Source organism: Oncorhynchus gorbuscha, linkage group LG16 (genome assembly GCF_021184085.1).
Source record: "Oncorhynchus gorbuscha isolate QuinsamMale2020 ecotype Even-year linkage group LG16, OgorEven_v1.0, whole genome shotgun sequence".
NCBI classification, from domain to species: Eukaryota; Metazoa; Chordata; class Actinopteri; order Salmoniformes; family Salmonidae; genus Oncorhynchus; species Oncorhynchus gorbuscha.
The window spans coordinates 14114594-14126147 of record NC_060188.1 but is presented as its reverse complement, the minus strand read 5'-3'; the positions used below and the strand labels follow the sequence as shown (position 1 = coordinate 14126147).

General features: G+C 46.7%; 1 protein-coding gene across 1 annotated transcript in view; it reads right to left on the bottom strand.

Moving 5' to 3' along the window:
* The window catches only part of LOC124000133 (serine/threonine-protein kinase SBK1-like), a 28406-nt gene extending 22670 nt beyond the window's left edge, over positions 1–5736 (bottom strand). The window contains exon 1 of the mRNA XM_046306299.1: positions 5642–5736. The gene's annotated coding sequence lies outside the window, so the exon portion shown is untranslated. The remainder of the gene's footprint in view (positions 1–5641) is intronic.
* Between the last annotated feature and the right edge of the window lie 5818 nt (positions 5737–11554).

The window sequence follows — 11554 nt, the reverse complement described above, 5'->3', positions numbered from 1 at the left end:
ATAACATGGCTTTATACAGGGAGTAGAAAATAACATGGCTTTATACAGGGAGTAGAAAATAACATGGCTTTATACAGGGAGTAGAACATAACATGGCTTTATACAGGGAGTAGAAAATAACATGGCTTTATACAGGGAGTAGAACATAACATGGCTATATATAGGGAGTAGAACATAACATGGCTTTATACAGGAGTAGAACATAACATGGCTTTATACAGGGAGTAACATAACATGGCTTTATACAGGGAGTAGAAAATAACATGGCTTTATACAGGGAGTAGAAATAACATGGCTTTATACAGGGAGTAGAACATAACATGGCTTTATACAGGGAGTAGAACATAACATGGCTTTATACAGGGAGTAGAACATAACATGGCTATATACAGGGAGTAGAACATAACATGGCTTTATACAGGGAGTAGAAAATAACATGGCTTTATACAGGGAGTAGAAAATAACATGGCTATATATAGGGAGTATAAAATAACATGGCTTTATACAGGGAGTAGAAAATAACATGGCTACATACAGGGAGTAGAACATAACATGGCTTTATACAGGGAGTAGAAAATAACATGGCTATATATAGGGAGTAGAACATAACATGGCTACATACAGGGAGTAGAACATAACATGGCTTTATACAGGGAGTAGAACATAACATGGCTTTATACAGGGAGTAGAACAGGATGGTAAGTTGGTGGTTGGAGATTTCCCTCTAGTGGTGTGGGGGCTGTGCTTTGGCAAAGTGGGTGGGGTTATATCCTTCCTGTTTGGCCCTGTCCGGGGGTGTCCTCGGATGGGGCCACAGTGTCTCCTGACCCCTCCTGTCTCAGCCTCCAGTATTTATGCTGCAGTAGTTTATGTGTCGGGGGGCTAGGGTCAGTTTGTTTATCTGGAGTACTTCTCCTGTCCTATTCGGTGTCCTGTGTGAATCTAAGTGTGCGTTCTCTAATTCTCTCCTTCTCTCTTTCTTTCTCTCTCTCGGAGGACCTGAGCCCTAGGACCATGCCCCAGGACTACCTGACATGATGACTCCTTGCTGTCCCCAGTCCACCTGGCCATGCTGCTGCTCCAGTTTCAACTGGCCTGGACCTTAGGACCATGTCCCAGGACTACCTGACATGAGGACTCCTTGCTGTCCCCAGTCCACCTGGCCATGCTCCTGCTCCAGTTTCAACTGTTCTGCCTTACTATTATTCAACCATGCTGGTCATTTATGAACATTTGAACATCTCGGCCACGTTCTGTTATAATCTCCACCCGGCACAGCCAGAAGAGGACTGGCCACCCCACATATGCTCTCTCTAATTCTCTCTTTCTTTCTCTCTCTCGGAGGACCTGAGCCCTAGGACCGTGCCCCAGGACTACCTGACATGATGGCTCCTTGCTGTCCCCAGTCCACCTGACTGTGCTGCTGCTCCAGTTTCAACTGTTCTGCCTTATTATTATTTGACCATGCTGGTCATTTATGAATATTTGAACATCTTGGTCATGTTCTGTTATAATCTCTACCCGGCACAGCCAGAAGAGGACTGGCCACCCCACATAGCCCGGTTCCTCTCTAGGTTTCTTCCTAGGTTTTGGCCTTTCTAGGGAGTTTTTCCTAGCCACCGTGCTTTTACACCTGCATTGTTTGCTGTTTGGGGTTTTAGGCTGGGTTTCTGTACAGCACTTTGAGATATCAGCTGATGTACGAAGGGCTATATAAATAAATTTGATTTGATTTGATTTGATTTGAGTAGAACATAACATGACTATATATAAGGAGTAGAACATAACATGGCTACATACAGGGAGTAGAACATAACATGGCTATATACAGGGAGTAGAACATAACATGGCTACATACAGGGAGTAGAACATAACATGGCTATATATAGGGAGTAGAACATAACATGGCTTTATACAGGGAGTAGAACATAACATGGCTTTATACAGGGAGTAGAAAATAACATGGCTTTATACAGGGAGTAGAACATAACATGGCTTTATACAAGGAGTAGAACATAACATGGCTTTATACAGGGAGTAGAACATAACATGGCTATATATAAGGAGTAGAACATAACATGGCTATATATAAGGAGTAGAACATAACATGGCTTTATACAGGGAGTAGAACATAACATGGCTTTATACAGGGAGTAGAACATAACATGGCTTTATACAGGGAGTAGAAAATAACATGGCTATATACAGGGAGTAGAACATAACATGGCTACATACAGGGAGTAGAACATAACATGGCTTTATACAGGGAGTAGAACATAACATGGCTTTATACAGGGAGTAGAACATAACATGGCTATATATAAGGAGTAGAACATAACATGGCTTTATACAGGGAGTAGAACATAACATGGCTTTATACAGGGAGTAGAACATAACATGGCTATATATAAGGAGTAGAACATAACATGGCTATATATAAGGAGTAGAACATAACATGGCTTTATACAGGGAGTAGAACATAACATGGCTTTATACAGGGAGTAGAACATAACATGGCTTTATACAGGGAGTAGAACATAACATGGCTATATATAAGGAGTAGAACATAACATGGCTTTATACAGGGAGTACCAGTACAGAGTCGAGGTGCAGGGGTACAAAGGTTATTGAGGTAGCTATGTAATGTACATACAGGTAGGCGTAAAGTGACTAGGCAACAGGATAGATAATAGACAGTAGCAGCAGCATATGTGGTGAGTGTGAAAGTGTATGTGTGTGTGTGTGTGTGTGTGTGTGTGTTGTCAGTATGCATGTACAGAGCCTTGCGAAAGTATTCGGCCCCCTTGAACTTTGCGACCTTTTGCCACATTTCAGGCTTCAAACATAAAGATATAAAACTGTATTTTTTGTGAAGAATCAACAACAAATGGGACACAATCATGAAGTGGAACGACATTTATTGGATATTTCAAACTTTTTTAACAAATCAAAAACTGAAAAATTGGGCGTGCAAAATTATAAATTATGTGCATGTTATGTGTGTGTGGGCATATGTAGTGTGTGTCTGTGTGTGTGTGTGTAATATTATTAGAGTGTTGAGAGGTTAACTGGCAACCTGCCATCATAGAGTTCAACGTCAGAACACTCTTTTTCCACTGAACCATAGAACTGCAGGGAACACCCGAAATCTAACGGGGTCACAAATGACCAGTAACAATCCCCAACCTCTGGAGGCGCCCATTTCCTCTCTTTTCCATCAAACAGTGACTGTAGTGGGTCCTAAAACAACAATGTTCTGGGCTATGTGTGATTAAAGCACCCCACCCAGTACAGTATGTTATGGGAACACAGGAAATCCACTGGATTATGTAACTGGCCTGTTATAATGGTTTCTGTCAGCCTCTGAGGCAGAATCAAATCTATTGATCATACCTGGGCTCTATTGTCCAAACCTCTCATGTGTGTAGAATAAAAGCACAGTTGTGAAAAAGCTTTCTGCTTTTTGGAACTCTCCTGTTGTTGAACATCTGCCGTGTGGCGTATGTGTTCGAAACAGTGGAGTTAGCAGCCAGCTAGCTGCCCATTGAGGCCGAGGAGAGCTTCACGTGTAGCCGACATTGCACTACACTGACACGTGCAAGTGCACACCAGGAGAGAAAGATGTAGACCTGGACACTCTGGCTGCTGCCGTCTCTTCTTTGTGAATAGAACTGTGACGACAGCAGCAGCTGATCATGAAGTGCAAACGTGCCTTTAATTAGTTAAGGTTATTGTAGTATTCTGGGATCATGGGAGCCAATCACAACAGCTTCATGACTCAACAACAAGGGTATATTATGAATGAAAATACGACTCAGTTTGTTTGTACAGTATTGCATTTGTAAAACACCTTGGATTTATTTTATCCAACGCCATGTCTCTGTGCTGTGTATATGTGCATGTATCTTTGCAAGTGCCTGTGTGTGTTACGTGTGTATGATGTGTGTGTGATGTGTGCCTGTGTGTGTTACGTGTGTATGATGTGTGTGTGATGTGTGTGTGATGTGTGTATGATGTGTGTGTGATGTGTGTGTGATGTGTGTATGATGTGTGTGTGATGTGTGTATGATGTGTGTGTGATGTGTGTATGATGTGTGTGTGATGTGTGTGTGATGTGTGTATGATGTGTGTGTGATGTGTGTGTGATGTGTGTGTGATGTGTGTGTGATGTGTGTGTGATGTGTGTGTGATGTGTGTGTGATGTGTGTGTGATGTGTGTGTGATGTGTGTGTGATGTGTGTGTGATGTGTGTATGTGTGTGTGATGTGTGTGTGATGTGTGTGTGATGTGTGTGTGATGTGTGTATGATGTGTGTGTGATGTGTGTGTGATGTGTGTATGATGTGTGTGTGATGTGTGTGTGATGTGTGTGTGATGTGTGTGTGATGTGTGTGTGATGTGTGTGTGATGTGTGTGTGATGTGTGTGTGATGTGTGTATGATGTGTGTGTTACGTGTGCCTGTGTGTGTAAGTGTTAAGAAATACAGCGTGTCTCCGACAAACCGACAGAGCTGCGCTCATGGCTATTCCCACGACGTGCCGTTCCAATCCTCTGACCGGCGCTCTGATGCACAGCTCACCACACAGAATATTAACATTGTCTTATTATCAAGGAACTGCAGCACCAGGCACCTCCCCTCCCTGTGGAAAGGGGGAGCCAGCCAGGGGTAGGAACTAAAGAGGGAGAGAGGCTGTACCACCACTGCACAGTGCAGCTATTCCCAAATCATTCCACTCAATAGAGGCTGATGTGTATCTGCCACAGGCTGACCTCCTGTGGCTGCAGAGCCAGGGAGAGGAGAAAGACAATAGGTTTTTAATTATCTCAGTGGAAACCAGCCTTGAACGTTGGGTTTTCTCTCTTGCTGTTTGGAGAAACGTGACAGTGATTTAGTGACCAGAACCATTCAGAATGTATTCTGAATGGTTCTCTTTCAGCCGACACGTACATCGATGATGCACATCAAAGACACAAGGCAAATGACACTGGCTGTCTTGACAGAAGTTTGGCAGTGACATTTTCTCAGCTAAAGTACTCTCTAAATAATCAGTTGCAAATGTTCAGCAAGTGTGAAGTTCAAGTCTGTCTCTGCAGGCTGCTGCTGCCAGAGTACAAAAGATCATGAAATCCTGCATCTCCAAATCTAACCAATAAGATTTCAAATAAACATGACACATAAAGAGCTCTCAGCCCATCTCCAGCAGAGCAACTGAACAAGTCAGTGAGTCAGAAAGTCACCTCAATGAACCAGACTTCAGAATATATAATAGACAGGATCACCTAAGGATTGCACTGACTATGACGCATCTGCAACCAAATATAAACCAGAATTTGAATGCTTTTTGACATGATGACGCACATACATGGATAGTGTGGTATCCAAAACATGGCCTCCATTTAAACAAAGTAGAGGTTTGTGTATTTGAAGTGATGTACTGCAGTGTGCACAGTGTCCTTCATACAGTATGTTCTAACCACACCACACACTGCCTTGGTGAAGCAATCTGCAAGTAGCTCCCTACACAGACAACACTACTCCTAATGCAGGAGACCAGATGGGATGAGCCACTCTCTAGTCAAAGTAAAAGTCAAAGTGGTTCAGTCTCATCCCTTTAGCAGTGAGGCTCCCCAACCCTCTTACCGTCCTCACCCTCGGGGCAGCTGGCTGAGGTCTTCGTGTTCCCTAGCCTTCAGCCATGCTCTCTGTCCTCACCTCCACTCGCAGGCCAGCACGCCATGCCGCCCTGCTTCCAGTCTCTGCCGCCTGCCGAATCAAAGCAACAGGATTAAAAGCTGCCTCCTGTCCTTTCTCTTCAAGCTCTTATTTATTTATATCCACAGAGGGAATGCAGCAAATTAAATGTCACTTTGAACTGACTTCAGAGGGCGGTTTTCAAAGTGATCTTCGTTATGCCACAGTCCCATGATTAGATCCTATATCAATCTGAAAATGAGAGCTGAGTCCATTAGACTGAGCTGTTCTCTGTGACTCTTCACTGCTGAAGTTTTAGCTACAGTGCATCTCCTCATTTGAGGAAATTGATAAAAGATTGTGATTTAATGCAGTTATAGTTTTGAAATCCCATTAAATGATCAGATGATGTCATCCATATGAAACGTCTATGTACATTGTCCATATTTGCATTGCGTAATCATAACGGGACTGGTATTTGCAAATGTGACATTTTCCTTTGTCTATAAATAACAGAAAATACACAGTACCAAGTTGTTCTCAGTGATCAGACAGCATGTTTGCTGTTGGGTAGTACCACAGGAGTAATCTGAGGATTGGAAAAGGAACAAATAGATTTCCACCAGTCTCATAGGTCCTACATGGATTAAAGCTGACTGACTGTTATTTTAATTAATTTAAATTTAATTTATTTAACCCCACAGTAGATCCTCACCTTTTGATTCAGTGGGATATAGCCCCTGGTGGCCTCGGATGTGAGAGTGCTACCCACTTGCATTGTGTATCTTTATGCCAGCCTGTGTGTGACTGAACTGAAGAGGACCTGAGCAGCACGCCACCTCTTCCCAATCCTCCTCTCTCTCTGATCTTCTTATTTGCTCTGCCAAGTCCCACTGTGAAGCTGCAGTAGTTGAAGTATACAACACATTAAGAACACCTGGTATTTTCATGACATAGACTGACCAGGTGAATCCAGGTGAAAGCTATGATCCCTTATTGATGTAATTTGTTGAATCCACTTCAATCAGTGTAGCTGAAGGAGGGGAGACAGGATAAAAAATGTTTTTTTAAGCCTTGAGACAATTGAGACATGGATTGTGTATGTGTGCCATTCAGAGGGTTAATGGGAAAGACAAAAGGTTTCAGTCCCTTTTAGTTGGGTATGGTAGTAGGTACCAGGCACGCTGGTTTGTGTCAAGAACTACAACGCTAATGGATTTTTCACCCTCAACAGTTTCCTGTGTGTATCAAGAACGGTCCACCACCCAAACGGCATCCAGCCAACTTGACACAACTGTGGGAAGCAATGGAGTCAACATGGGCCAGCATCCCTCCTTGTAAAGTCTATGCCCTTATGAACTAAGGCTGTTCTGAGGGCAAAAGTGGGTATATAAGGAAGGTGTATTTAATGTTTGATATACTCAGTGTACAACAACAAACCAGTCACCAGCCACCACCAGGACACAGCCAGTCACCAGCCAACATCAGGACACAGCCAGTCACCAGCCACCACCAGGACACAGCCAGTCACCAGCCATCACCAAGACACAGCCAGTCACCAGCCACCACCAGGACACAGCCAGTCACCAGCCACCACCAGGACACAGCCAGTCACCAGCCATCACCAGGACACAGCCAGTCACCAGCCGTCACCAGGACGCAGCCAGTCACCAGCCATCACCAGGACACAGCCAGTCACCAGCCATCACCAGGACACAGCCAGTCACCAGCAACCACCAGGACACAGCCAGTCACCAGCCATCACCAGGACACAGCCACCACCAGGACACAGCCAGTCACCAGCCACCACCAGGACACAGCCAGTCACCAGCCATCACCAGGACACAGCCAGTCACCAGCCACCACCAGGACACAGCCAGTCACCAGCCATCACCAGGACACAGCCAGTCACCAGCAACCACCAGGACACAGCCAGTCACCAGCCATCACCAGGACACAGCCACCACCAGGACACAGCCAGTCACCAGCCACCACCAGGACACAGCCAGTCACCAGCCATCACCAGGACACAGCCAGTCACCAGCCACAACCAGGACACAGCCAGTCACCAGCCATCACCAGGACACAGCCAGTCACCAGCCGCCACCAGGACACAGCCAGTCACCAGCCATCACCAGGACACAACCAGTCACCAGCCACCACCAGGACACAGCCAGTCACCAGCCATCACCAGGACACAGCCAGTCACCAGCCGTCACCAGGACGCAGCCAGTCACCAGCCATCACCAGGACACAGCCAGTCACCAGCCATCACCAGGACACAGCCAGTCACCAGCAACCACCAGGACACAGCCAGTCACCAGCCATCACCAGGACACAGCCAGTCACCAGCCACCACCAGGACACAGCCAGTCACCAGCCACCACCAGGACACAGCCAGTCACCAGCCACCACCAGGACACAGCCAGTCACCAGCCATCACCAGGACACAGCCAGTCACCAGCAACCACCAGGACACAGCCAGTCACCAGCCATCACCAGGACACAGCCAGTCACCAGCCACCACCAGGACACAGCCAGTCACCAGCCATCACCAGGACACAGCCAGAGCAACTTTACTAAGAAGAGACTGACTGAACTCAGAAACACAGCACAGCATCATAATGCATCACAGGACAAGATATACAGCAATTTGTCACGAATACCACCGAAGGTGGCTCCCCTTCCTGTTCGGGTGGCGCTCGGCGGTCGTCGTCGGTCTACTAGCTGCCACCGATCCCTTTTTCATTTTCGTTTGTTTTTGTCTAATTGTTTTCACCTGTTCCTTGTTGGGGTTTTGGGAGGGGTGTTATTTAAGTTCATTTAGCTCGCTGGTGTTTGTGTGGGCTTGTGGTTATTTTACGTTAGTGGTGTTTGTGTGGGCTTGTGGTTATTTTACATTAGTGGTGTTTGTTGTACTTTGGGTTTTCGCTGTCCGGTATTTTGGTAACAGTAGTTTTGGGTTTGTTGCGCCTGTGTTTTGGGCTTCACCCATGTTTGTACCTGTTACTGTGCTTGAGGACATTAAAGCTTTTTTTCTGTCTACCTTCTGCTCTCTGCGTCTGACTCCACACCCATCACTCTCCCATCTACCTTCTGCTCTCTGCGTCTGACTCCACACCCATCACTCTCCCGTCTACCTTCTGCTCTCTGCGTCTGACTCCACACCCATCACTCTCCCATCTACCTTCTGCTCTCTGCGTCTGACTCCACACCCATCACTCTCCCATCTACCTTCTGCTCTCTGCGTCTGACTCCACACCCATCACTCTCCCATCTACCTTCTGCTCTCTGCGTCTGACTCCACACCCATCACTCTCCCGTCTACCTTCTGCTCTCTGCGTCTGACTCCACACCCATCACTCTCCCATCTACCTTCTGCTCTCTGCGTCTGACTCCACACCCATCACTCTCCCATCTACCTTCTGCTCTCTGCGTCTGACTCCACACCCATCACTCTCCCGTCTACCTTCTGCTCTCTGCGTCTGACTCCACACCCATCACTCTCCCATCTACCTTCTGCTCTCTGCGTCTGACTCCACACCCATCACTCTCCCGTCTACCTTCTGCTCTCTGCGTATGATTCCACACCCATCACTCTCCCATCTACCTTCTGCTCTCTGCGTCTGACTCCACACCCATCACTCTCCCGCATACCTTCTGCTCTCTGCGTCTGACTCCACACCCATCACTCTCCCGCATACCTTCTGCTCTCTGCGTCTGACTCCACACCCATCACTCTCGCGTCTACCTTCTGCTCTCTGCGTCTGACTCCACACCCATCACTCTCCTGGCGTTACACAATTAGTCTCACTGTCAAAAGAAGCACTTCCCTTTTGTCTGGAGTTTGTTGTGCACTGCACTGAAGGCTAGGATTGACGTACAAAAACAATGCCCTTGAACAATATCGCAGATACACATGGCACATTTATACTGCATGAGGATCATATTTGCATTAATTACATACAATACATAATGGACCAGAGATAGTCAAGCAGGGGAATTAGTCTAGATAGTCTTTAGTCAGGCGCATTTTGGAATGAAAGACTAGTCATAATCATGGATAGCAATGGCTTGTGGGAGGTTGCTTGTCCTTATTCTCCAGTCTCAAGGACACTCTGTGTAATATTCTCCTTCTAAAGCTGTGTTACATCAACTTCAATGATGCCTCCCTGAAAATAGGCATTGGATATATCCCTTTGTTTTCTACTGCTGTTGGCCCCACAGTTGGTGATGAATTGATTTATGGTTTGTGGCTTAGTCAGGGCTCCTGAACATGCTGTGCTCAAGAGAGTTTTGGCTGACTTTATTTTTGACTGATGTTCAAAAGCAATGACCTGCTGAGGTTCACTGTTCTCAGTGAGGCACTGGGTGTTATTGGCAAGTGAATTGGCACTGCCCTGCTGCTCACTAATCAAAATGGCTTTGTGTCAAAATCAAAATGACGGCTATGCTTGAGTGGTTATTACAGACAATAAATGTCATTATAAATGAACCAAAACAACCAAAACTGAACGAAGAGTTAGACTAAGATGATGACCTGGAAACAGTGAGGAGAAACCCAGACAGAGATGAGCGGATGCCCCATCATCTGAGTCTGGTGATGAGGAGGTGGAGGAATGAGAAGTTACCCGCCAACCAGCTGGGAAGAGGAGGTGGAGGAATGAGAAGTTACCCGCCAACCAGCTGGGAAGAGGAGGTGGAGGAATGAGAAGTTACCTGCCAACCAGCTGGGAAGAGGAGGTGGAGGAATGAGAAGTTACCTGCCAACCAGCTGGGAAGAGGAGGTGGAGGAATGAGAAGTTACCTGCCAACCAGCTGGGAAGAGGAGGTGGAGGAATGAGAAGTTACCTGCCAACCAGCTGGGAAGAGGAGGTGGAGGAATGAGATGTTACCTACCAACCAGCTGGGAAGAGGAGGTGGATGAATGAGAAGTTACCTGCCAACCAGCTGGGAAGAGGAGGTGGAGGAATGAGATGTTACCTGCCAACCAGCTGGGAAGAGGAGGTGGAGGAATGAGATGTTACCTGCCAACCAGCTGGGAAGAGGAGGTGGAGGAATGAGAAGTTACCTGCCAACCAGCTGGGAAGAGGAGGTGGAGGAATGAGAAGTTACCTGCCAACCAGCTGGGAAGAGGAGGTGGAGGAATGAGAAGTTACCTGCCAACCAGCTGGGAAGAGGAGGTGGAGGAATGAGAAGTTACCTGCCAACCAGCTGGGAAGAGGAGGTGGAGGAATGAGAAGTTACCTGCCAACCAGCTGGGAAGAGGAGGTGGAGGAATGAGAAGTTACCTGCCAACCAGCTGGGAAGAGGAGGTGGAGGAATGAGAAGTTACCTGCCAACCAGCTGGGAAGAGGAGGTGGAGGAATGAGAAGTTACCTGCCAACCAGCTGGGAAGAGGAGGTGGAGGAATGAGAAGTTGCCTGCCAACCAGCTGGGAAGAGGAGGTGGAGGAATGAGAAGTTACCCGCCAAGCTGCTCTTCAGTCCAGCCACGCATCGGTAGGCAGTGCGAGGGCATCACAGGGCAGCGCAGTGTACAGGAACACCCACTGAGCCCATGCTGGCCTGGAAGTAACGCTACACTGAGGATCCCAACAGAACAGAGACAGAGTGTAGGGGTGGAATACCAACTAGTTCCACAGTGGTGGCGAGTATTGAACTTTACTTAACAAAACAAACACTGTCTAGTACTTTGGTCTGTTCTGTTTCCACAGTGTCTCTCCTCTGCCAAATAGATTATTCCCAAATAACCTTTTAGCGGTTGAAGAGTTTCAGGCAGGAGTCAGGTGGATGAGAGAGCTCAACACAGGTTGGTGGCACCTTAATTTGGGACTCGTGGTAATAGCTGGAGCGGAATTAG